Raw genomic sequence first — 27,897 nt, 5'->3', positions numbered from 1 at the left:
ATCAGGGAAATGCAAATCAAAATGAGTCTGAAATTCCTTCTCATACCTGCAGGATGGCTAGGATCCAATCTCCAGTGGCAGCTCACCCTGGTGAGGATGAGGAGAAAAGGGAACACTTCTCTACTGCTGGTGGGAGTGCACACTTGTGCAGCTACTGAGGGAATCGATATGGCAGTTTCTCAGAAAATTAGGAATCCATCGACCTCAAGACCCAGCTATACTACTCCTGGGCATATACCCAAAGGATACTCCATCCTACCACAAAGACACTTGCTCGACTATGTTCATAGCAACTTTATTTGTAATAGCTAGAAACTGGAAACAACCTAGATGCCCCTCAACTGATCAATGTATAAAGAAAATGTGGTACACTCACACAATAGAGTATTACTCAGCAATAAAAACAATGGCATTATGAAATTCGCAGGCAAGTAGATAGAGATGGAAAAGATCATCCTGAGTGAAGTAACCCAGACCCAGAAAGACAAACGTGGTATGTACTTGGGGTAATTTTTGCAGCAGACATCTAAGAGGCATCTGGGTCAATTTTAGATCCAGCAGCACCCATCTTCCCAGACTTTTCCAGAGATCCTGAAACTATGAGAATGCTGTCACCACCCAAAAGTCTGGGATCAACAGTTTTTGCGGGGCAGTAACCTCAGATAAGATGTCTAGGAATCAGGGGTTGGGAATTTAGCTCAGTGGTAGAGCGTTTGCCTAGTAAGCACAAGGCCCTGGGTTCGGTTCTCAGCTCCGGAAAAAAAAAAAAGAAAAAAGAAAAGAAAAAAAAAAAAAAAAAAAGATGTCTAGGTATCAAAGTCTCCACCAGAACAAAGGCCTGGTCTTTGCTCCCGCATGTCCATGACTCAGCAGAGAAGGGTCCTGCTGAGAAAGCCCTAAGAGTCCTGACCTAGAAGATTAGGCTACAGCTAGAGTGTGGTGTTGGTTGTATCCAGTGGAGAGAAGGATAGGGAAAAGGAGTGGTCACCAATTCCCATATGGCTGGGTAGGGGATCCAACTCCCTCAGGTCAGGGCACCAGCTGTTAAGAGGCAGGGTAGGCCAGAGACCCCTGATAGAACCAAAAATGAGTGGCTCCCCCCAAAAAAGTCAGTGAAATTGATTTCTAATGCTATTCTGCTGTACTCATAGACTTGCATCTAGCCCTATTGTCAACAGGGAGGCTTTATCCAGCAACTGATGGAAACAGATACAGACACCCAAAGCCAAACACTAGTAGGAGCTTGGGGAATCCTGCACAATAGGGGAAGAAAAACTGTAGGAGTCACAGAAGTCAAGGACACCAGAAGAAAACCCACAGAATCAACTAATCTGAGCCCATAAGGGCTCACAGAGACTGAACTGCCAACAGGAAGCCTGATGGGACTGAGCTAGACTCTCTGAACACATGGTACAGTTGTATAGCATGGTCTTCCTATGGGCCTCCTATACCGCTGGAATAGGAGCTGACTAGCCTTTGGGACTCTTTCCTCCTACTAGGTTGCCTTGTCTAGCCTTAATAAAAAGGAATGTAGGCATACATTTTTCTCAACCTACTTTAATAAGGGTTCAACCTCTCCTCTAGCCCACCACCTATGAGAAGTAGTAGAAGAGAAAAGTTATTAGGCTGTGGGGGAAGTGGACCTATTTAGCAATAGTTCTTTGGGGGAGAGCTCAATCTTCTTTGTCAGCAGTTCAGACCTGTAGTAAACATCAAATACAATCAGCAGCAGCTTCAGTCCAGTCTTCTTGGCAGACAGACACCACACACAAACCAGCAGCTCTAGTTCAATCATGAAGAAACCACAAGGCTCACCAACTGGTCCAAGATAAGGCTGGGAAGCCTCAGGAACCTCACAAGAAGTTCTTTGGTGAGTTTCTCTCTGGCATCACCACAAGCGGAGCTTAACAACTCAATGTAAGGCAAACCTATACATGCATGTTGTTAGCAAAGACAGCAAAGTGGAGCAAAGGAAATGAATGTTCCATCCCCACTGTCTGTGGGGTCATATTCATATTCCTTCATCAAGAGTCCTTCCACGTGTCTGCTTTAGGAAAACATCCTTTCCCCTGTGTCTGCTTCAGGAAAACAGTCTTCCATGTGTCTACTTTAGCAAGACATCCTTTTACCTGTGTGCCCTAGCAAAACATCATTGGACATAACTGACTACCCAAAGAAACAAGAAGTTTCCACTTGAGAGGAAGTGCCTAGTCTTACTGGAACATGATATGTCATGGCTGGTGGATATTCATAGAGGCCTGCACTTTCTGAAGAGAAACAGAGGAGTGGATGGGGGTTGGGGTTGTGGGGAGTTGGAAGGGAAGGCCTAGGAGGAGAGGAGTGAGGAGAAACTTCAGATAGGATATAAAATAAAAACAAAACAAAACAACCCCTCCTAAACAGAATTTTAACAAAGTAAACCCAATAGCATGTTAAAAAGATAATACATCATGGCCAAATAGGGCTGATGCTAAGAATGGTTACAGTTGGAAGCTGATATAATTCACAACACTAACAAGCTCAGAAAAGCAAACAAAGAAAAAAACAAATAAAACCCAACCATATGATGATCTCAGCAGATGCAGAGATGATTGATCTACCATGTAATGTAACATTAGCTAAAAGCAATGCACAGCAAGAAGGAGAGAGGACTCAACTTGATAAACAGATGCATAGAACCCCACTGTTCACACCACACCTATGCAGGATGCTTCCTTAAGATTGAGGAAAAGGCAAAGATGTCCACACTCAGTTCTATCCAACATTACACCAGTAGTTCTGCTCAATTCAGTACCACAGTCAAGTTAAGAGTTATGCTCACTTAGTTTTTAACAGGGAGGTGGGGGAGTGGTTGGGAGGGTAGAGGTGGTGTCTTCCCTTGGAGAGATGTAAACAACATCTACCTCCTTTTCTTAATGGTCCAATGACAAACCAAAATACAATTCCACCAAAGGTCAGTCATGGTAATTAGTTTACCATGCTTGCTTACAGAGAGGCACAGACAAGTGACTCCAAGGCAGATTGAATGATGGTTTCCCCATAGCCACATAAAGGAAGCCCCCTTCTCCTTGTTTTCCACAGCCTACATACTCTAGACCCCACCCCACCCCCATCCCCATCCAGAGGTCACACGAAAGCATAGCAGAGTTACATCCAGTTGGCTGGGAGAAGTGGCCAATGAGGAGAGTCTACTGACCCTCTCAATTCCTTGTCCTCAGAGGGAATGTCTGAAGTGCACAGGCCCTGTAGTGACTCAATTTATCAAACAGGCAAAGCTGACTTCATAAAGATGGTGGCAGTGTAAGACTGAACCCCCAGTGAACGGGATGGTTGGGGGGAGGGTGGTAATGGGGGGAGGATAGGGAGGGGAAGCCCATGTAGAAGGGGAGGTGGAGGGGTTAGGGGGATGTTGGCCGGGAAACCGGGAAGGGGAACAACATTTGAAATGTAAATAAGAAATACTTAAGTTAATAAAAAAAAGTAATAAAAAAAAAAAAAAAGATGGTGGCAGTGTGTCTAGGAGGGTGGTGCCTTACAACAATGTCTAGATACAAAAGCTAGTGAAGGGCAGATGTGTAGCAAGGTCCTAGGCTGGAGTCCCCGTAGCAGCAAAAAAAAACCACAGTGAAGCAGACAAGTGTGCAACTCTGAAGTGAGTTCAGTAAGGCTGCCAGATATTAGAACTGGGTACAGCATGGAGCCCAATCTTCATGTTAGCAATGTGTAAACACAGTTGAAATTATTTAAAAAAAATACCATTTAAAAATGAAAATTTATTACAGTATCTGAAAATAAAAAGCTGTCCAATATTTACACTTTATGAGACTGCTCAAAGAAACTAAAGATACTCTATACAAAAGGAAGAGAAATATGTTCAGAGTCCTCAGCAGTACATAAGCTTTCTTCAAATTGCTTCAGATTCATTATTTCAAATTAAGATCCCAGGAGTCTGAGCAAATCCTGAAGCTGAACTAAAGCTTAGTGCACAGGACCTAGAACCTAGAAGAACATGAAGAACTATGCAGAAAGACAAGACTGCAAGGTCAAGATTATGAAGCCACAGCGAGAAAGAATGCTGTACTGAGACTGTTCTAAGAACATCAAGTTGGATGTAGTGGCTCAGACCTGTAATCAGAACACTCTGAAGGCTGAGGCAGGAGGATTACCAATTATGGGGCCTGTCTGGGCCACAGAGTAAAATCCAGTGAAAAACAAAGGAAATGGAAAACAAATACAAAGCACATACATACACATACACACATACATACACACACACACATACACAAACATACACACACACAAACACAAACACACAAACACACACATACACGAACACACAGGAACCCCCCCCCACACACACACAGGAACACACACACAAGCAATGTACACACAGAGGCAGTGCACACACAGAGGCAGTACATACACAGAAGAAGTGCATACAGGGGCAGTGCACACACAGGGACGGTGCACAGAGGTAATTCAGTATGGGAAATTGGCCATTTTAATAAATGATGCTGGGACAGCTAAATATCCATATTCCCTAAAACACATGAACTTTGACTCACATCTTGTCCTGCATACAATACTAACTATGGGCTGGAGCTATAGTCAGAGTCAGAACACCTGCTTAATACATATGAAACATAGCACCACAGACATCAACCACCAAACTACCTATAGCCACACTAGGTGAAACACTTCAAGCTATAAAGCTTCTCCAGGGAACTGTAGGAGGTAACCTCTGTGACCTTGGGCTTGGTAAACAGGTCTTAGATATGATACCCAAAGCACAAGACTTAAAAAAACAAATTGATAAAGTTTACTTCACTGATATCAGAACATCTATTCTTGCTAAGACAATATAAAGACAAGTCAGATTGGGATAAAATATTTCAAATCATGATTCTGATTAAAAACCTGTTTCTACAATTCTCAAAACTAAGAGAACTATCCAAATAAGTAAACACATAAAATTATATGACACTTTATCAAAGAATGACAAACACAAGAAAATACGTTCAACCTTTAGTCACTGGAAAAATACAAACTAAAGCCACAATGGAGGATCATTGTGTAAGAATGGCTAAAAGGAAAAAGAACTGCTCCTAGCAAGGTGCTGACTGACAGAGACTTACAACAGCTTAGTTCTTATGCACTTGGTGGTCAGAATTTAAAAGCAAGCAGCTGCAAGAAACAGGGCCCACCACTTCCCTCCCGGATATGTTAAGAAAAGAGCATGTGCTCATAGTATACAAGTGTTCAGATGCTCACATGTTAAGCAGAGCCAAACTCAGATACATCTGAACAGTAGTGTGCAGTCAGCAGGCACACAGAGCTGGGATACCCACATAACACGATGACACACCCATAATCTCAGAGCATCCCGTGAAGGCAGCAAACAGGATTCTGTTATGTAAACCTGTACGCACATACTGGGGCAATGTACATACATGCAAACACATCTAAAGTTATAGAAATGACATCAGCCGTTGCCTAGAGATAGGCAAAGCACAATGAGGGTGGACTGTAGAGTGGGACCAAAAGCCTTAGGGGAGGACAGATACATTCATTCTCCTTATCTATTGATGGTGCCATCGGCATATAAGTGTATTGGAACTGATTAAACTGCACGTTTGACATGGTCAATTACACTTCAAGAAGAGGCTCAGAGGTGGAGACCAGCACAATGTGAAGCCCTGGGTTCAACCCCCATCACTATTTCTAAAAATATAAAAAATAAATTTAAAAGCATTATGAGTTAGTTGGTGTGCTCAGTAGTTTTGTCAACTTGACACAACTGGCTAGACTGTGGGCGATCTGTGGGACACTTTCCTGACTGCGACTGATTAGTTGGGCCCGCTCACTGTGGCCAGCCCACTCCTGGGCAGGTGCCCTGAGTTGTGTAAGAAAGTAGGGTGTGCAAACCTTGGAAAGCAAGCCTGTAAGCAGTGTCCCTCCTCTGTTCCTCCCTTAGTCCCTACCCTAGCTTCCCTCAAGGAGGGGGTATACAGTACAAACTTAAAAACAAACAAAAACAAAAACAAAAACAAAACCCTTCCTCTCCCAAGTTGGTTTTGGTCAGTGTTTTATCACAACTGGTAAAACAGAAGGTAAGGGTACACTGGAGTTCAGTGGGAAGGGCCTGCCTAGCAACAGGAGGCCCTGTCACATACTAACTACTATTAAAAATAAAGAGGTGCACACCCTTAATCCTAGCATGAGGCCAGCCCGGTCTGCAAAGCAAGTTCCAAGCCAGCCAAAGCTGCACATTAACCCCATCACAGGAAAGGAAGGAAGGAAGGAAGGAAGGAAGGAAGGAAGGAAGGAAGGAAGGAAGGAAGGAAGGAAGGAAGGAAGGAAGGAGAGGGGAGGGGGAGGAGGGAGGGGAGGGGAGGGAGGGAGGAAGGAGGGGAGGGAGGGGGGGAGGGAGGGAGGGGGAGGGGAGGGGGAGGGAGGGAGGGAGGGAGGAGGAAGGAAGGGCAGCTGCCTGAGTTCTGCAGTTCTTTTACCAGCACACTGAGACTTTTGCTGTGGCAAAGTACTAATGTTACTACCTTCAACACACCTTTCCTTTTGACCTTTACATAATGCACAACTGTAAAAGTAAATGACTATTGGGTAAAAAAGTGAACTAATTGGTCTCCCTGGAGTGGTCTGCTGACTGGCTTTGAAGAAAGCCTGAATGTTTAGCTCAGCCATGAACACTGCTCTGTTTACTACGACCCACCCTCTAACAGTTCATTAATTCAGGTAAGCATTCACTACACATGCTCTCTGTGTCTGACATTGTTGAAGTGCTGGACTTCACGCCGCAGGCCCAGGATCACATTACAGAGCTGTTTTGCATCTTCTATTGGATGGACTGAGCTACTGTACTAAGCACACAGTGAAGGAAGGCAGTGGGAAAATGCACAGTAGCCAGCCCAGGCCAGCTACTCTTGTAATGGAGCTAGAAGGCTCTAAAGAGGTCCTTCCTACTTTGACTACAGTAGGCTAACAGTGACTAGACCCAAGGCTTGGAAACTAGTAATAACTGACATTTTCGATTAAGTTCTTAGAGATTACATCAAAGATAATATTCTATACCATACATTTTCATTTCTGTTTTCAGGGGGTATATTTGTGAATTTTCTGGTTTCAGAGAGGCTTTTGCCCTGGCTGGGCTGGTACTCACAATGTAGCCTAGGCTGACACGGAAGAGCAGTTGACAGGCTGCTCACTGGCGGCCTCTTAGCCTTCTGAGTGCTAGGATTACAGATATGTGCCACCTTGGACTTAAAAAAAAAAAATCTCTATTCCTGGTTTTAGAGAATTCTATGCTCTGGATCTAGTACAATAATTGTATTACACAGAAAGTACATGTGCTTTATTTAATATTCAGTAAAGTCCAGAAGACATACATCTTTCAACTGACCAAGAGCATCCATTTGAAAACTACTCTTTTCTGTTCCTTATAGTGATAATGTTTTAAGCTTTTTCTCTAAAAGCACACTGAAGACAGAACCAGTAAGAATGTATTCCTGGAGATAGGAATGTGCTACTAGCAAGCTTCAGGTTCCCTTGGGCAAGGTTCTCCTATTATAAGTAAATGTTTTCAGTTACCTCGGAAATACCATGCTCTAACTTCTCAAAGGAACAACTTTACAAACAGCAAGCTTTCAGTGGCTTTTGCCCAACAGAAGGATTCTCTGCAGCATGTCACATGCACCATGCCCTAAGCTAGCCCCCACATTATCTTCCTGCTCACCTGTCAGTGTTCAGGAAAAATGACAGTCTGGAGTACAGACTCTGTTCTGGGGAGCAGTGGCAGCCGTCAAACAAACAACTAACATGGAAACAACAGGACCTAGAAACTCATTTGACTTTTTTTGGTTTTGTTTTGATTTTAAAATGAAACTATTCTGTATTACATAAAACAGTAACAACAACAAAACATTTTCCGAAAAGGAGAAGCATACAACATATGAAAGATCTAGACTTTCACTTCTTATGTTGTCCTGACTTCTGTCACAGTGGTACAAAGACACCTGCTATGTGAGTGCCATTTAAGTTCCAGAGTGATCTGTGCTTCCACATGACATCTCCACTGTCAAATACAATCCTAATGACATTTTACTTCCAAAGGAAACACTGCTCCATGGCATGGCCCAACCTCTGCTGCCAGCTACTAATCATGTGGCCCTTCACGCACAACAGTCCCATCATCCTCACTATGCTAGGGAGCGCTCTGATGATGGTAACCATGTCATAAGCACTGAGCTACTTCTCATTACTAACAGCTCAGAGGACACCTGTACTGTGTGTGTACTGTGTGCTGAAAATGTAGACTCACCTCACCATGTACACCTACAGTTTAGTTGTCTCAGTGGAGTCAATATTCTGTAATTTGCCTTACTCTTAGCATAGAAGACATGTAATATGACAGCAGGGCTGAATGTATACCTCACTGCATGTTCTAAGGATCTGGAAGCACACAGCCTGTACAACTATATGTAATGAAGCCAGGTCTTTCTGGTAAGATGGCTCAATGGATACAGTGTTTGCTATAAAAGCATGAAGCCTTAACTTTGATTCAAGTACCTCCCCTACCTCCCTGTATACCCCCTTCCTACAAAAAATCAGCTGAGCACGGAGCTGGAAAGGTAGCTCTAGGGTAAAGAGCATTCACTGCTTTTTGCAGAGATCTGGGTCACAAGCAACTGCATCCAGAAAAGGAGCTAGCAGTTCCCAACCTTTTAAGACTTCTGCTGTCTTTGAGATGAAGACAAAAATAGAAATTCAGACCTTACTGCCCAGGAGTAAGAAGGACCTGAACAGCACTATAGCCCCTATGTTCATGGGAAAAGTTCAGACAGCATGAACATGACCTGTTATGGATAAAGCTATAGCAGCTACAAGTGATGTGCTTGAGAAATGTGTATTTACATACTGCGAGTACCCTCCTTCCCTTCCTCTTGTCACCTCCCGCTTATGGGTACTATAGTCTGTTTTAGTTAGGATTTCTATTGCTACAATGAAACACCATAACCAAAAACCAACTTGGGGAGTAAAGAGTTTATCTGGCTTACACTTCCACATTGCTATTCATGCAGGGCAGGAACCTGGAGGCAGGAGCTGATGCAGAGGCCATGGAGGGGTGCTGCTTAAGGGCACCTCGTGGCTTACTCAATCTGCTTTCTTCTAGAACCCAGGACCACCAGCCCAGGGATGGCACCACCCCATTCTGGGCTGGGTCCTCCTCCATCAGTCACTAATTAAGAAAATGCTGTACAGCCTTGCCTACAGTCCAATTTTATGGGAGCATTTTCTCAGTTACGGTTCCCTCAGATAACGCTAGTTTGTATGTCAAATTGACATAAGATTAGCTACCCAACAGCCTAACTTTTCTTCTGTGTCTTTTCTTTTTTGTATTTTTGAAGTGCAATCTTATGTGAACTCAGGTACTGAATCCCTAACTCCCCTTCCTTATCTCCCAAGTGCAGGGACTATATTATTCCATATCCCTGTATTCCTGCAGCCCCCCAACTTAACTCCTACATGCTTGTTAACAAGGTGCCTTGCCTGAAGAACCATCCTGATTACCTTAATGGACATGGGGTGGGGTCCACCCCAATTATGGTTGGCACATTCTAGTAGCAACCCCAATGAAAGATTACAGCACAGGGTAAGTCATTAGCCTTTTTCCTCTTGATCTGCTTTGTGGTTGCTGCTGCTTCCTTCAATGATATCAGAACCAGAGTTCCCAGACTCCCACTGTGGGCTGAGGACCAGGGGCCATCAAGAATCTTCCATTTGGGCAGCAAACTGGGTTTGGTGAAGCACCTAGCCTTATGAACTGGTCAGCTGGCTACTGGGTAGTCAGCCTCTGCAGTGACAGACAGCTACTACGGGATGCCTCCAACTGCTGAGGTGCCCACCTAAAGGATCAAAAAATTACCAGGTTCTTAGTCTCTTAGCTATGGGACAAATGCTACTATTTTAACAGAAGCTGACTTAATAAATATAACATAAAAAATAAGTATTCACGCCACTGCTTCTGTTCCTCTGCTGAACCCTGACTAATACCCATGGCCTACGTTGAGTCTCCAGAACTCATGTAAAGGTGGAGAGAAAGGACTCCGCAAAGCTGTCCTCCACTCATATGCCAGAGCATAGGAATGCACATACATGTACACACACACACACCCTCTTAGTATCATCTACATAAATGTAATGGATACAAGTAAAATAAAACAAAATAAAAAAAATCAACAACTCTCAAGCACGTGTGAAGAGTGGTCTTCCTGTACCAGGTGCACCCAGCAGAGAGCAGCCCTGAGGAGCCAAGGCTCTTTTCAGCAAAGCCTGTGCTTGACATGTCTGGATAAGAGATGTTAACTCATTTACAACACTGGGGCTGTGAAAGTTCTATTTTAAATGACACTACCTTTAAAGAGTTAATTAGTAAAAACCAACACTAACTACTTCTTAAAGGATAACTATCACTTTGGAAAAAGAATAAACTGCACTGTATCAGGTACATTTTGGTTACTTTTTGCAGAAGCTGGTAAGTGTATCTCAAGTCAATAATCTTCCACTGCAGTTCCATAGCTGATTTACAGTGTGAGGTTACAAGGTCTGAAGCACAGGAATTTCCTGTGTGACTACTTAACCTACATGGCAAACTCCATACCTTTATTTATTTATTTGTTTGTTTGTTTATTTGTTTTAAAAAATTTGCCAGTGTATGTAGTACATGCATGTATGTATGCATGTTGGTATGTGTGTGCATGTATGTGAGTTTATCAGACAGGCACATGTGTGTGTAGGCCCAAAGTTAATATCTGGTGTTCTACTCAGTCACTATTTATTGAAGCAATTTATTTATTCTCTCAATTAAAAGCCAGAGCTCCATGATCAGCTACCTCACTTGCCAGTTTGCCCGATTGTCCCTCCCTCCACAGTGCAGATTACAAAAGACGCCACAGCTCTATATGGGTGCTGGGGATCTAAACTCCTCTGCTCCCACTTATGCAGCAAGTGTTTGATCCAATGAGTAATCTCAACTCATAGTTTTGCTTTTTTGAGGTGGGGGTCCCACTCTGTAACTGGGCTGGCCTGGAACTCTTAGTAACCTAGGGTATCCTAGGACACAAAGCAGTCCTGCCTCTGAGTGCTGGGATGACAGGTGAGTCCTGAGCCACCACTCCTGGCCCAGATTACTCTAGAATATACTCTAGAGTACATCCTAGAATGTACTGTTTTCTCAAAGTCTTCGAGTAGCTTTGTAAAAATTCAGCCTATTCAAGGCCTTAATCCACCTGATACAAACTCTAACACAACAAGCATTTACCTATAGTTCAAATAAAATTGATCAGCTATTTTAAAAACAAGTGTAGAATATATCTTATAGTAATTTAAAAGGCTATAACCTGACTTCTTGCCAAGAAATGTCTATTAAAATTACAACTTGATAAGAGCCTGCATTTGCAGCCAAAATTTAAACAATGTTCTATGGTAAAACTAACAAAGAAACAAAGCCAAAACCAAAACCATCCCTGTGAGGCCTGGCTCTTTCTGAAGGGAAATGGAGGACAGGACCTAGGGCCATTGATGGAATGGTGGGATGGTGGAAACTTCTGTGGTATGCACTGACAACAAAAAATAACTTTAAAAACAGTGAAGAGTCAAACAAACAAAACACTAAATAAAAATAGATCTTGTTTCTACTGTAAGGTAAAAAGAAAAGATTTTCGGCAATAAGCAACAACATTAAAAATACAATTGTACCTAGGAAGCGCAAGGCCCTGGGTTCGGTCCCCAGCTCCGAAAAAAAAAACCAAAAAAAAAAAAAAAAAAAACAATTGGCCTTCTTTATCCATCAGCTATGCAGCTATGGATTCAGCCAAGTGCATATACAAGACATCTTTACAAACCCTGTATTTATCCTGTACATTGGCCTCTTTCCCCTAAACTATCCAGTACCACAATTTACACAACATTTACACTATACTGGGTATAGTAAGTAATCTAGAGATCTTTTTAAAGTCGACAGAAGGGGCTGGAGAGAAGGGTTAGCAGTCACCAGACCCCTTATAGCCACCAACTCTAGTTCCTGGAGAGTACCTAGGCCTCATGCATAGATCCTGGCTCACACACAACTAAAAATAAACCTTTAAAGTAAACAGAAGAATGTATATAGGTTAGATGTAAACATTACGGGAGGGCCTTGAACATCTTTCAATTCTGGTACCTACAGGGTGTTTAGAAACAACAGCCATGGAACTTACGGAAGGCTGAATATGTAGATACCAGTAATACCAAGCCATTGGCAGGGTGGTAGGGCCAACACGGTTTCCTCAAAAGCAACACAACTGTATTTTTGCCTCAAAAACACTTTGCCCAAGTAAAAACATAGTATTGCTTATATATGCATTATACATACAAGTATGCTTTTATAAATTTTAAATACTAAAAATAATAGCACACCCGAGCTACCAATGTTTGGTTTTCCTTGATATGGAGAGAAGATGGAGCTGGAAGCAAAGACACTTCCACATTAAATGGCAAACACCAAGGTCAACCCCACCTCCGGACTGCTGTGCAATGGCTATTAAGAGACACAGTCTGCCTTCAGGATGCCAAGGTTTGAAACCTGCAAGTCACTTTATTTTTACATAGATGAAATGAAGCTAACATCTGCTATTTAGAATACAAAATTGAAATCTAAAATATCACCATTAACTACATCCTTAGAGTGAACTTCCAGATTCGGAGGTCCTAAGTTACTAAGAACCCTATTTCATATGTCCATGGTTGATCACGGCACGTTTTCTAAGTGCAATCTGTATCATTCCAAGTGTTTCATAAACATCTTGAGTTTACAGAAGAGATCTGGAAGCAACCAGGGTTCCACTCTTAGACTCAATTATTCTGAAAGGGAAAGTCTCTGTCTCTATTATCTTTATTTCCTAAGTCTAATTTTAGGGAAAAAAATATTTTTAGTTTGACAGGACTGTCAACAGGTAACTAATGACATTAAACATCGGGTAAAACAAAAAGGAAAGAAAAAGAGATGAAGAAAGAACAAACTAGGCACGATGATATTACTTGGACACGGAAATCACAGACTACAAAGTATCTGAACCAGAAATGTCCTTTTGCCATTTAGCTTTTCAACCATCTGGCCTGATGCAGTAACTCCCAAATCTCTGTGTGCTTTCCCCATCCAAGAGAGGCTCAACCTAAAGAACTGCTCCAAACAACTAGCATGTGGCAAGCACAGGATACAGGCTCTAGAGAGGCACTGCGAAGAAAGCATTCTCTAGCTTCTAGCAGTGAAAGAAGTTAAGTCAATTAAACTATTAAGATGTTATACCCAGAAGTGTCTCACCTAGACTACACTGGTCTAAAAGTGTTCAGCTGACATCCTGCATTCTGCTTTGCCCATACTGGAACCTCCTTACTCTTGGGCAAGAAATGGTTTCCAAAGCCACAAACTTGTGAGGTCTCCTTGAGCTGCCCTTTCATGTCAGATCCTGGGCCAGATCCCATTTCCAGAGTGATGTGCACCAGATGAACCTACTGGACACCTCCCTTCTGCTGAGAACTCTGTGGCTAGTGAGGCTCCAGCACATAGGGCACAAACTCAAGGCCATAGTGCTGCTGTGATTCCGGAAATGGCAGCTGGGAGGAAAGGTTCATCCCTCTCTGGCTTTAGTGTTGGCAGCCCTGCCCACTGAGCTGGCCCACTGCTCTTTCCCCAGGGTACCTGCAATCCTCCTGTTCCTACAGCACTGTATTGTTTGTATGACCTTTTCTAGGGATCTTCTAAATAATGACTGAGCTTCCTGTTAACTGCAGCCAGACACCATGACTAGCTCCTCCTTTTCCAGCACTGTACCACTAGCACCCAGCTCAGATCTCACCAGCTCTCAGATACAACCATGCAAGAGCCCAATGGTTATCTTCACACCAGGTCCTAAAGAACAGTAACTACAATGACTGTCTCATCCCTTTTTCTCTGCTAGATACCTCAATGCCCACACCTACTGCTAAGGACAAAATGTGAACTGCACACCAGGACACAGCCATCCCCCACCCCCACCCCCCACAATCAATATTCTCTAGTCAAACAGCTGCAGAGTGTGTTACTGGATTATGCTGGAGCTGAGCTTGAGCTCAGACCTCCCACAAAACATATGGAACCCATTACTAGGAGGAAGATTTCTTTCCTGCAAACGGGAGGAAGCTCAGGCCAAGAGGCTTCCCTTGAGCTTATTCCTAGGCATCAAAGTCATTACATCTAAATCTACGTTTTACTATGACTACACTGAGAAGCTACCTTAGTATAATATTTTTATTTACTCATTGGTAATTGTATGCACCCTGTATTGATCATATTCATTCGATTCTTCTGCTTAACTCTAGCCAGATCCAGCCTCACCTCCCCATTCCCTCCAACTTCATGTCCTCTTTTTCCTATTTTATCAGACAGAGTCCAGTTTGTGCTGCCCATAGATTCCTGGTATTGGGTCATAAGTGGTTCAACCACCATTCCTCTTAAAACAGCACTCTCTCTTCCCCAGAAACCCCTCAGCTGGGGTGGGGAGATCATGGATCCCTCCCCACTCCATACTAAAATGTTGACTGGCTTGATCCTGTGTAGGTAGCCCCAGGTTCTGTGAGCTCCTGAGTACAGGGGTCCCTGTCATGCCCAGAAGACAATATTGCTCGCTAACCTCTAGCTCTTTCAATTTTTCTTCCTACTTGTCTGTGATGTTTGTTGGGGAACAATACAGAGGTTCCATTTGTGGCTAAACACTTCATTGAACCTACTACTGTTAGTCTGCTAAATGGACACAGCATCAAACTTCTCTCTAAATTCAGGTTTTTTTTCCCCATACATTAGTGCATCTGTCAGGATTCATCAACATTTCTTTGGGCAGTGGATGGTGGTTACAGAAACTTACAACTGGTCAAAGAACAAAGTGTCAGTGGAGTACCCTATGCACACAGCTTAACCAAGGCTATCATGGACAGCAGATGCCCTGTGTACAGCACACTCAGCAACAAGGACAAAAACGTCAGTCACTGGAAATAATGACAAGTTCTTGTCCCCACCTAGCCTTAGCATCTGAGCATCTGTGCGCCTCCAGACCCCACCCAAACACACAAATAAAAAGCCACCACCAAAACAAAATAAAACAGAAATTCACAAAAGCATTATTTTTAACAGCTAAGAAGTAGAAATCACCTAAATGTTCACCCAATGATAAAATAATGTATATCCACACAACAGAATGTTACACTGGAGTAAAAATGAGGCTACAATGTAATGAACCTCAATAACATGTTGTACTAGATAGTTTTATGACAACTTGACATAAGCCAGAGTCACGTGAAAAGGGGAAACTTCATTGAGAAAATGCCCCCACCAGATTGGCCTGTAGAAGCCTATGGTGTGTTTTCTTGATTAATGATTGCTGTAGGAGGGCTCAGCTTGCTGTAGGCAGTGCTGCCTGCTGGGCAGGTTGTCCTGGGTTCTGTAAAGCAGCAGGCTAAGTAAGCCTCGAGTAACAAGCCAGTAAGCAGCACCCCTTCATGGCCTCTCCATCAGCTCCTGCCTCCTCCAGGTTCCTGCCCTGCCTGAGTTCCTGTCCTGACCTCACTGAGTAACGGTGTGTGACATAAGAGTTGTAAGCTGAGATAAATGCTTTCCTTCAAGTTGTTCACAGTATTTTATACAGCAACAGAAACCCTAACAAAAAGGGCCATATCCTGAATAACTACATTTATATGATATATCCAGACTAGCTAAATTCCTGAAGACAAAGATTAGTGCTGCCAGGAACAGGACGATGGGGGCCGGAGTTTTGGGGAGAGGGCATTTCTTCATGGAGTGATCACAGTATTCTGGACTTAAGACAGTAGTGACTGGTATAGAACTTTATGAATATGTTAAAGACCACTTTTATGAACATTGTACTATTGAGTTAAATATTAGAAAAACTATTATTTTAAGAATTAATGGCATAGAGGAGTATCATCGTCCCTCTGCTGAGGGATCTGCTTGAAACAGCCTACAACAAAATATCTATCTTCAGAACACACAGCCTGTTCAAATGAGGAAAGGATTTATTTTCCTACCAATAAATCCCTATAGTAACCAGCCATAAAATCAAATCCAAGGTAAACAGAAGCAAAAACAAAGGAGTATACAATCCGTAGTTAACCAGCAGGTACAGGATGGAACCGACTCAAAGCTGCACAAGGAGAAGTGTTCCGAGTGTGCAGCTCGCTTCCTGCTGATCGCAGCGACTTCAACAAGTCTAAGACCTTCTGCCTCATGAGGAGAACATCTGCAGCCTCGGACTGGTAGAATGAGGCAAACAGCATTCTCTCCTCTGACTACAGCAACACCTTGCAGAAGGCCTATTGGTATTTGGCCACTGGGGGCCTTCCACTTCAGAGCATTGCTAAATTAAACAAGTCTATGTTGTACCGAACATAGCCAGACCTCCTGGCAGGCTGAGAGACTTCCACAGGCAATGGTTGAGGATGCAGGAGATCAAGAGAAAACAGCACTGGGAGGATAGAAACGCTTAACCATCATTCTGTTCAAGACTGCAGGCTCTCTACCACAAACACTCTAACCATTCCTAACCTTCTGTGCACATACACATGCAGACAGAAGAGAGGAGCTCAACCATGCTTTTGAAAACCTACTGGCTACATGCCCAAGGATAAGTATCACAACTCACTGTGTCCTTCTATCCGTGCTGAATGAACAGAACAAGGTATGAGAAACAGGGCACAGTGCTAAAGAATGGCCCACCACAGAACATCTTCCTACTCATAACTCAGTGCTATACCCCATGCAAAGCTTGTCCTCAGTTCCCATCGCTGACACCAACCATGCTTCTTCCTGGACCTATCTTCATGGGACAACCACTGACAGACACCCCATGAGGATCATTTATACTGAATGATCTCCCTCCTCTATCCAGCCCCCCGCCATGGTACTGAAGACAAAAAGCCATCAATAAAGCCTCTCAATTGTATTAAATCAGGGCATGACACAAAGCCTTCATTCACCTAACAGGCAGTTAAAAGCACTGCACCGAGACATTTGAAGTGCATATTGTGCAGAACAGTAATTGGTAACCTTTCCCTAAGACTGATGCAATCTGATTATAATTCCCAAGTGTCAGCAGTCAGTTTTTAAGGTAAAAGAAAAAGGAAGTGGGATGGCTTCAAGCACTCAGGGAGGGAGGTGTGGGAGGGTGTCCTTTCCCTCTGACAGCAATTCTCATTTGACTGAAGGCTGCTAGAACAAGTTCAGACTGAAAAGAAATTGTCACATTAGAATTGATTGAACTTACTGGGTTTAACATACACACTTAGCCTTCCCCACCACCTCTCTGAGGACAAGGGAAGATTGTGTGTGAAGCTGTGTCTATCTATGCTATAGATGAAAGGCCAGTTTGCACCATATTCTCAGGTGAACTGTCCAGTCAGCAGCTAGGCTCTGCTGCTGTAGCCTTCTTCTGTCTAGCTCCAGATGAATTTCCATCATGCCACATAAGGCACAGCTTCCAGGGCTGGCAAGGAAGTATAGTTTTCAAGGAGGGAGGATGGAACACAGAGCTGAGGGATATAGGACTTAGAAAATAACTTGTGGCCCAGGCTACTGCTCTCCCCTCCTCCTATTAAAAGCTCTACCTTAAGCTAAGAAGAACGGAAGAAAATGAATCGGACTGACTCTGGGGACCAGCTATTGTCACCACACAACAGTTGGTGTGGTGATTTCCCCCAACACAATTCAGTCTTCTCTCCCTCACTGCAAAGCAGCTTCATCTGGAAAGTTAGCAACCCTGAATACTCAGGCTCAACTTCCCCCCTCTGCCCAACTTTCCATCCAGCAACCCCTGAGCAGGCCAATTTAACTACCTAAACTACCTGCAATGGGGAGAGACGGGTGTCTCCACACCCACTGTGTAAGTGAGCCCTGCAGTCAGCTTGCAGTGCCTCACCAATGCTACTGATTTTGTATTGACATGCATTTACTCCTCACTCCCATAGGTAACTCAGAACTGTTTTCAAGACCGGTAAAACAGGAGATCCAATTGAAAAGGAAAATAGGGGGGTTATTCTATTATTCTCAGTAGGACACCAGGGGTATCAGAGGAGCCTCCTTCATTCAGAACCTACTGCTGCTGTCAAGTCCACCTGGGCTGAACTGTGAGCTATGTATTTTAAAGACCTGTTAGGGTAGACAAGATGGCTCAGCTGGGGAAGAACTTAACCCAGAAGCCTAAAGACCCAACTTCAATCTAGATCTCATGATGAACGGAAAGAATCAACTCCCAAAAGTTGTGATCTGATATTAATATGTGCACTCTCTCCCTCTCTGTGTTTGTCTTTGTTTCTCTCTCGCCTTGAGATGGCACAAATTTAAAATGCAGGTCCCTTGCACACCAAACAACCCCTAGTTTCCACAGCCATGAACACTCTTAAGACAACCACTCATTATGAGAAAGGAAGGTTATGAAGAATTTAAAATGTTTTCAAAGAAAATTTTTAAAATTATAAAAAGACTTACCTCAGTAAAAATATGTATTTTCCTTTCTTACATTCTCTTTCTTAGCACCTTTATTATGAACCTGAAAAAAAAAAGTACAAACACTTTTTTCTTTTTTTTTTTTTTCTTTTTTTTTTTTTTTTTCCAGAGCTGGGGACCGAACCCAGGGCCTTGCGCTTGCTAGGCAAGTGCTCTACCGCTGAGTTAAATCCCCAACCGCCCAAACTACTTTTTCTTGACCATCTACCACATGCCAGCAGGTGATTGATTACAAACAGAGCACTGAAGTCATCAAAAAGGGACCACCACAAAAACAAAACCCTGACAGAAGGGAAAGCTTCTAAATCAGGAATCCACAGATGATGGGAACTTTGCAGCAGGCTAGGGGCTGGGTAAAGAGCTCCTGCTCCAATCAGGACATCCTCAGTGAGTCATCACACTTCTGGAACCATTTTCTTTTGTCTACCAACAGCACACAACTAAGGACACAAGGGTCAAAGGTCACATTATATGACCCAGCCAGGAACTCCTTGGCGTCTTTTGAACATACATGTGAACAAACATTCATGCTTTGTTCTTATGGCTTCTTACAAAGAAGAATTTGCCTCTCACCATACTTCCTAATGTTTGTTATAACTGTCTTCAAGGTGCTAAGAATGTAACAGGTAAGAGAGAAGATGAGCCTTCTACCTTGCAAGACAAAAAGGAAGACTGGAGTTAAGTCTTCCCTCACTTGTTTAACATCTGGTTTGCCTCTATCAGGTGTTTGCTTGGGTGCTAGGCATTCTTCATAGGATGGTCATATCTCTCTGGTTTCCAACATAATTGAGGTATGAATCACCAGCTGAACAAACTACTGGATATGATACTGTTTTTACTGAATGCCATACTTGACTGGCAACAGAACATTCAAGATAGCACCCTAGAAACCCCAGGTCTTTGGGAAATGTCTAGCAGCATCATGGACACAGTGTATTCAAGAGAGGACTAAGTAATGCAAGGCTAGAAAGCAAGAAGGAAGCCTTGAATGCCAGACCACACTTTGTGATCGATTCTCAAATGTACTGATTAGTGAGTATACCAGGGCAAGCCTGTATAATCCCAGCTGGTTGGGAGGCTAAGGCAGGAGGATTACAAACTCAAGGCTTAACTGAACTACACAATGAATTCAAGGTCATTCTGAAAAACTTAGTGAGAGTAGATTCCAGAATTGAACAATAAAAGGAGGGAGAAGCTGAAACTGTAAGCACAGTGGTATGTGCTTCCCTAGCATACAAGGGACCCTGGACTATATCACCACTGCAGCAAAGTCATTTTTTAAAAACGTTGATGACAACAATGCCAACCAACCAGAGCTTCCAGGGACTAAACCACTACCCAAAGCTATACATGGACTGACCCTGGATTCCAACTACATATGTAGCAGAGAATAGCCTTGTTGGGGCACCAGGGGAAGGGGAAGCCCTTGGTCCTACCAAGGTTGGACTCCCCAGTGCGGGGGGGCAAGGGGGGGGAGGTATGGGGGGAATACCGGTATGGGGGGGGGGGAGGGGGAGAATAAGGAGATGTATAGAGGGAACACCTGTATGGGGGAGGGGGAGGGGAGGAAATGGGGGCTTATGGACAGGAAACTAGGAAGGGGAATAATCTTTGAAATGTAAGAAGAAATATATCTAATAAAAAAATTTTTTTTAAAGTTGACCCTTCTCAGTCTAAGATCTAATATTCCTGTGGGTTTTCTCTTATTCACTTTCAAACATGTCAAGGATAGCTGGGTGTGGTGGTGCAAGCCTCTGATCAGAGTACTCGAGAGGCAGAGGCAGGTGGATCTCTGTGAGTTTGAGGCCAGCCTAGTCTACAAAGCAAGTCCAGGGCAACCAGGGATGTTACACAGAGAAACCCTGTCTCGAAAAACAAAACAAAACAAAACAAAAAAAAAAAAAAAACAGAACAAAACCACAAAACAAAACAAAGGTCAGGGTAGGAAAACGAAGTGGTAAGAAGGTGGAGGACGTAAGTTAAGCCTCCCTCAACCTCAAGATGTCTGTCAGTGTCCTCCATGTTGCTCCTTTTATAGATAAACCAATCCCAGCTTGGAAAAGGCTAAACAGACTTTGGAGTCATTTCTTTAATGTGATTTTACTTTTCTTGTAGGAAACAAAGTACAAAGATGGCTCAATATGCACAGCACTGAGTTCCCTGCAGGCTCTGGAGCAAATGCAGTTATTTGCAGAGATGCAGCTGAGTGTGTGACCCCAAATACAAGGCGAAATCCGAAATGGACCAAAGACTGAAGAGTAGATGTAATCCCACAGACACCTTAACAGACATAGGAATGAGAAAGCCTTTCAGGTAGTTCCTCCAAATTCAGGCTCCATAGCAGGCGGACAGAAAGCATGGAAACCTTAAGGGAACGGTGAGGAGCAGCCAGAGCAATGGCTCAGTGCTTAAGAGCACTGGAGCTCTTCCAGAAGATCTGACTTCAAGTCCCAGGACCCACATGGTGGCTCACAACTATTTATAACTCATCCTAGGGGATGTAACACCATCTTCTTCCCTCTGCAGATATTGTATGCTGTGGTACACATTTAGGCACAATATCTATAGACATAAATAAATTGTTTTCTTACAGATTATCTTTCTTTTTTTAATAATGAGGCTGGAGAGTTTGTTCAATGATTAAGAGCATTTGTTGCTCTTGGAGAGGAACCAGGTTCAGTTCCCAACACCCATTTGGTGGTTCACAACCATCTATTACTCCAGTTCCAAGGGATCCAATATGCTCTTCTGACCTCTGCAGGCATGCATATGGAATACATACACACACACACACACACACATACATACATACAGGCAAAACCACTTACATATATAAAATAAAAATCTTTTTAAGAAGGAAAGAAAAAATGTGAGCCTTCTATTTGCCACAGCGCACCAAGGTGAATGAATACCCAGGGACAAGGTGAGGACTGAGACTACAGGAACACAGGGCTAACCTTGGTAACCTATGAAGTGCTAGAAACTAGAAAAGAAAAATGCAAAGGGCATGGACACATGGTTCATAGAAAAATGCAGAGCTGGCAAGATGGTACAGAAGGTAAAGGCTTGCTGTGTGAGCATGAGAACCCAGGTTTGCATCTAGCATGCATGTTTCTACAGTGAGATGGGAAGCTAAGACTGGAGGATACCTGGGAAGTTTGCTGGAGGTAGCCTGGGGTACACAGCAGCAAAACAGAGATTGTCTCAAGTGGAAGGTGAAGACTGATGCCCAAGGTTGTCCTTTGACCTCTACATGCACAGTCCCCAAACAAAAGTGACACAATGCACACATAAATTTGGGCAGTGCATGTGTCTTAGTTAGGATTACCACTGCTGTGATGAAACACTATGATGGAAAGCAAATTAGAGTGAAAAGAACTGATTTGGCTACACTTCCACATCACTGTTCAATTTAGAGAGTCAGACAGGAACTCAAACAGGACAGGAACATGGAGGTAGAAGCTGATGCAGAGGCCATGGAGGAATACTGCTTACCTGCTTGCTCCTCATGGCTTGCTCAGTCTTTCACATAGCACCCAGGACCACCAGCCCAGGGATGGTACTACCTACAGGGGCTGGGCTCTCCCAAATCAGTCACTAATTAAGACAATGCCCTATAGGCTTGCCTGCAACCGGATCTACTGGAGATATTTCCTCATTTGAGGGTCCCTCCTGTTATATGACTTTAGCTTGTGACATAGACCTAGCCAGCACAGCATGTAATCTACAGATGATTTCACAGCCTGTGGAGTATGTTTATGGGTTAAATGGAAACACTATCTCACTGTATAAGACTCAAGCAAAACTGGATTTCATCATCTACACAGAATCCTCTATAGAAACTGGGGAACAACTATACTCGTCTAAGTTCAAAGTGATATAACTCATGGAGAAAGGAAATATTTATGACAATAAAAACACAGCTCACTGGCTCAGCAGCTCCTCTGTGGAAATACATAAACACCCAAGTTTTCACTATGTCATGGTCTGTAAGACTGAAGACAACATGGTTGTCTCCTAGTGGGGCTGGCTAGGCAGACCCAGGACAGAGGATGCCTCGCTATTTAAAAATGTTTTCTGGGGTTGGAGACACCATTGTCTCAGAGGTTAAGAGCACTGGCTGCTCCTGCAAAGGACTAGTTTTGATTCTTTACACTCAGGGTGGCTCACAACCAACTGTGACTCCAGTCTCAAAGACTCTTTAATACCCACCTCTGCCCTCTGAGGTCACTGCATGCATGTGGCACACAGACAAACAAGCAACCAAACACTCATACATATATAAAAATATTAATAGAACTTTTAAAGGGTGTTTTATATACATGAGCATGTAAATTGCTCATGTAACTAATGGAAAGCCAGGGAAGGTAGGCTACGGTACACTGCACTTTCCACAAAGAGAAAGATTACAACCTACTGACATTTGCTTGTATCCATAGAGAGAAATGATGAATGTACTTATAGGAAACAGACAAAGGCTATGGGGGGAACCCAAGAGAATTAGAAACTTGGCTTTCTGGACATGCCCACATTATTTAAGTGTTTGAGTTAGAAGAATACTTTGTTCATATAAAAAGGATTCTTAAATGTTGAAACAATACTCCCACAAAGAGTACTGCCTATAAGTCAGAGTCCAAATTAAATGATTAGTAAATATTTTTCTTAAATTCTATATTGAATGGAAATTTTAGTACAACCATCACAAAGAACTAGCATCTCCCTCCCAGTCCAGCAAAGCATGTGATGATGTTAAAAGTCTCTGGAGCAGCAGCCGCAGCTATGGCTTGGTAAAATGCAAAATGTCCCCTTACCTACCCAGACTCCAGTGGTGGCCAGTTGTCCTGGGGATACATGCTTTACTCTGCTGCTGCTTCTGTTTTCATGTGTATGTGATGCGCATTGTGTATACATGCATGTGTGTGTGTGTGTGTGTGTGTGTGTGCGTGCGCGTGCGCACAGATGCATACAGAAGCCTCAGGTAGATGCCAGGAATCATCCACAATTTCTCTTTCACCTTATTCATCAAGGCAGGTTCTCTCAATCAAACCCAGTGCTCACTGACATGGCCTGTCTCACTAGTCAGCTTGCTCTGCATGTGCCAGCTCTGAGTTCCAAGGCTGAAATTATAGGTGGACCATCACACCCACCCAACATTTACCTGGCCCTTCAGTCCTCAGGCTTGTGTCCTAAGCACTAACTATGGAGCCATCTCCACAGTCCCTCATCTGGCACTTCCCCAGGCTAAGCTCACATTTGTCTGCATGACAAATGAGCCCCGGGGCCTTATGAAGAGCTGCTAGCTGGGGATCACCAAATACAAAAAGCAAAGAAATGAAGTCCACCTGGGGACAAGGTGCTCAAGCAGTTGTGCAGTTGGATTTCCTGTGAGCCCACCCTGGTGTCACATGGCTCAGACACCAAGAGACAGCTTTCCATACACAGGGCCTGCTTCCTACAGTCAGTGTTTTCAAACACATTTCTTACAAAGCAGTAATAACTGAGAATCACTGAGATTAATCTAAGCACGACCCATGTGAGAAAGGTATAAAGAAAAGGATAAATTTTGCAGAATGGAAAAGCAAATGAAGCAGCAGATCAAAATAACTCATATTCACCTAATGCTGCAGAGGCCACTGCCCAACATGAGGCTTTCTGAACAACATTTTAAAGAAAATCACAGTTCTGAGAGTGACTCTGATTTCTAAATCTTCGGTATAAAGAAATCACGATGGAAGGACCTAGAAAAGTGAGAGGCTTCATTTTGCAAGTTATTCTTTGGATTCAGTTTTTGTTGTTAGAAATCAACCAATGTGTGAATATGTTTGTATAGTCCCTATTTCCCTGAGATGGCATGATCAAGACACACTCTTAATTCATAATTGATACTTAATTCATTTAAGAACAGGTAGGTTATGCTGGCTGGTCCTATGTCAACTTGACACAAGCTGAAGTAATATGAGAAGAGAGAGCCTCAACTGAGTTTAGCTGTGTACAAGCCTGGGCTGCATGTTCTTGACTGGTGACTGCTGTGGGAGGCCCAGCAGTACCACCCCTAGGAAGGTGGTCCTGGTCTTTGTAAGCAAGCAGGATGAACAAGCTAGTAAGCAGTGTTCCTTCAAGGCCTCTACAACAGCTCTTCTTCCAGATTCCTGCACTGAGTACCTACTCTGGCTTTCTAAAATGATGGACTGATTTGGAAGTGTAAGCAAAATAAGCCCTCTTCTTCCCTTCTTCTTTTGGTCATGATGTTTACCATGACAGAGAAATCCTAACTAGAACAGGAGTGTTTTTTAAAATAATGATTAATAAAAACAACCAAAACAATTGGCTTTTTTTTTATCCTGGGTCTGGATAGTGTTTGCTTAACAAAGTAAGATTGAATTACTTTAATTTAGATGAATTTTCAACTCACAGGGATTCATTGTATCTATGGCTAGACAACTTTAAATGTAGCATCCTATTTTCACAAGTCTTTATTTAGATGTTAATTTCCACAGTGCCTTTTTAAAGTAACAAGCAATACAGAATAAACGTTCTATAGCAAGAAGCAACTTATATTTAAAGGAAAAAAAGGCAAAAATAAACTTTTTCAGATTTAAAATTTGAAATTTACTGCTGTAGCTACAAATGGACTGAGCTGAACTTTTCTTGATTTGTTTTTTTCTTCTAGCATCGAGAAGTTTCCAATGAAGGCAAGTTTGTTTGTGAGCCAACCTCTAGAACTGCTTAGATAGGTAATTTTAGTTTTCACTTTTGAGCACATCTGTATTTTCCAAATGCACTACTATCACTAAGTAGAAAAGGCCTCAGGCCACACTGACTGGTACTCAATGACACTCCCAGCTACCTATCACCATTCATGAGGCTACAGACACTTCCAGCTCCATTCTCACCTCATACTGCTTAGCAGTTCCAGTGTGACCAACATTTCCAACAAGGATTCCCACCAAAGAGAAACAGCTGCAGATGAACAGGAACCAACCCTGGCTCTTGAGAGCCAGAGATAATCCATTTAAGAGTCGCTAGCCAAAGAGGCAGCCTTTTTATGCATCAGACTCACAGAGAGAATTTTATTTTTACTTGCCAGTGAAAAGTGTATTAGATTCTGCTGTTATAATTAGCTAGATAGTGGAGCATGTGCTTTACATAGTGGTTCTCAAGAGGGCAGAACTGTCCCCAGGGCACATTGTTAGTTACTGAAGAGACTCCTAGATGGCAGCGGAAAGCACCTGCAGTGTTTTGGGCCCAGGATCTAGAGCCATCTAACACATGGGCGGTAGAAGTGATGATCAAGGCTACTCTGACCCATAAGCTGTTTACTACAGATTAACATTGCTTTAGGATTCAATATTGAACCATTTGGCAAGTTACTCTGGGAAACACCCACCACCCTGCCCCAATTATGTAGGCCAATGTGGTGAGGGAAAAGGGAACTATGTGAACTTTCACACAGCACATTACACCTGAATCCACCAGGTGCACATGGAGCCCTTACTGCCAAGTGCAACAATTTCAGTCTTCTATTTCCTTATTGCCAACGATAAGCATTAGGGATTCAGTGTACTCCCTTAAATGTTGAGAACTCAGACTTTGTATTGGTTACAATGTAGCCTGGAATACAGCATCTCTGGAGGGCTGTATTATCTGAGCCTAGCCTGAGACAGGCTGTGATTTATCTTGAATGCTGTCAGTCAGCCTATGTTGTTTTTCTCATTAGCAACAATTACCCCAAGTAACACGGTTTTATCTCAAGTCCCAATCTTTGTTCCTGACTTTGAGACACACAGTCCCACAAGTACATGTGCCCATACGTGTGTGTGTGTGTGTGTGTGTGTGTGTGTGTGTGTGTGTGTGTGTGTGATTTATCTTGAATGCTGTCAGTCAATGTTGTTTTTCCAAACAATTACCCCAAGTAACACGGTTTTATCTCAAGTCCCAATCTTTGTTCCTGACTTTGAGACACACAGTCCCACAAGTACATGTGCCCATACGTGTGTGTGTGTGTGTGTGTGTGTGTGTGTGTTGTGTGTGTGTGTGTGTGTGTGTGCGCGCGCGCGCGCTCAACCAAACATACTCACTAGCCCCAGGGTCCGTGGCATTACGTCCTACCTAGCAGGGCGGCGTCTGGGCTGTACTAACGTCACAGCACGTATCTTGCCCTTTATTTCTTCTTCACATCTAAAGGAGAGCACTCCACTGGCCTTGGATCATGTATATGAAGATATATTATTTATGAACTTCGTGTCAGGGTGACAAACGTTTGCCACAGAAGCAAGAGGCCTTGATTTTGAACTTCACAACTATTTTCATCTGAAGAGTGCGATCTCGTGCGTCAGACAAGAATCAAACTTTTCGGTTTCTTTGCCTAAGGCAAGCCTTGGGCTACCCTCCCGACCTGAGACCCCCAAGCCCAGCGCACCCCCTCCTCATTCTCATACCGCCTCTGCTCACACACAGGGCCAAAGGATGGCTTCTGAACATTGAGAACTAGGGAACTTTCAGGGACAAAACAAAAGCGGTGGAAAACTTTCTCCCTGGAAACATGGGACGCTGCGGCTGCGTGCAATTTCAGGAGGGCTTGCAGACACACCCTCTGCAGCCCCGCAGGGACCACAGGAAAAGCCGCGAGCAGGGCTGGCTGGGGAGGAGGATGGTAGTTGAATCCCGGACTTGGGCCGTCCCCATCCCACCATGTCCCGGTCGAGTGGCTTCGGCCAGGGCGCTGCACCTCACTGCAGTTCCAGCGTGGGAGCGCGCAAGCAAAGCGCCTGGTACCAAGCCAAGGCTGCCCGGGAAGATCGGGCCGCTGCCGCACACAGGGAACCCCGACCAGGGAAACCCGGAGTCCGTGGCCCGGAGATCGCGGCCGCCCCGCCCCGCCCCGCGCGAGTCCCGGGACAGCGCGCACCCGGCGGCGCAGCAGCAGCCTCGAGGGGCCACCGAGGACGCGGACCTTCCGTCCGCCCCTCTCCCAGAGCCCGGCCTTGCCCTCCACAGCCCTCCCCTGCCTCAGCCCCAACAGCCGCCTCTCGCCCGTTCGCCGCTCACCTCCCCGGCCGCCGCCGCCGCCGCTGCCGCTGCCGCCGCCGCCGCTGCAGCTACTACCAGATCTCGCGATACTTCGCTCCGCCCCGTGCTTACCCTCCTCCCGCCTGAACGCGGCGGGCGCGGATCCCGTCCTGGAAGATCCAGGTACCGTCGTGCGGACACCAGGTGGTTTACACGCTGCTTCTCTTCTCACCCCGCATACGCCCGCGCTCCTAACCCGGAAAAGCGAAAGCCCAGGTGCGAGGCCT

General features: G+C 43.9%; 1 protein-coding gene across 1 annotated transcript in view; it reads right to left on the bottom strand.

Annotated features, from left to right (window-relative positions):
- Positions 1-27,688, bottom strand: part of Mrtfb (myocardin related transcription factor B) — a 155,730-nt gene extending 128,042 nt beyond the window's left edge. Inside the window, exons 1-2 of the mRNA XM_032912319.1 lie at positions 27,650-27,688; positions 18,584-18,644 (exon numbers count right to left, since the gene is read on the bottom strand). The gene's annotated coding sequence lies outside the window, so the exon portion shown is untranslated. The remainder of the gene's footprint in view (positions 1-18,583; positions 18,645-27,649) is intronic.
- Between the last annotated feature and the right edge of the window lie 209 nt (positions 27,689-27,897).

Source organism: Rattus rattus, chromosome 9 (assembly GCF_011064425.1).
Source record: "Rattus rattus isolate New Zealand chromosome 9, Rrattus_CSIRO_v1, whole genome shotgun sequence".
NCBI lineage: Eukaryota > Metazoa > Chordata > Mammalia > Rodentia > Muridae > Rattus > Rattus rattus.
The sequence above is the reverse complement of the archived record's forward strand: the minus strand, read 5'-3'. Positions and strand labels throughout refer to the sequence as shown.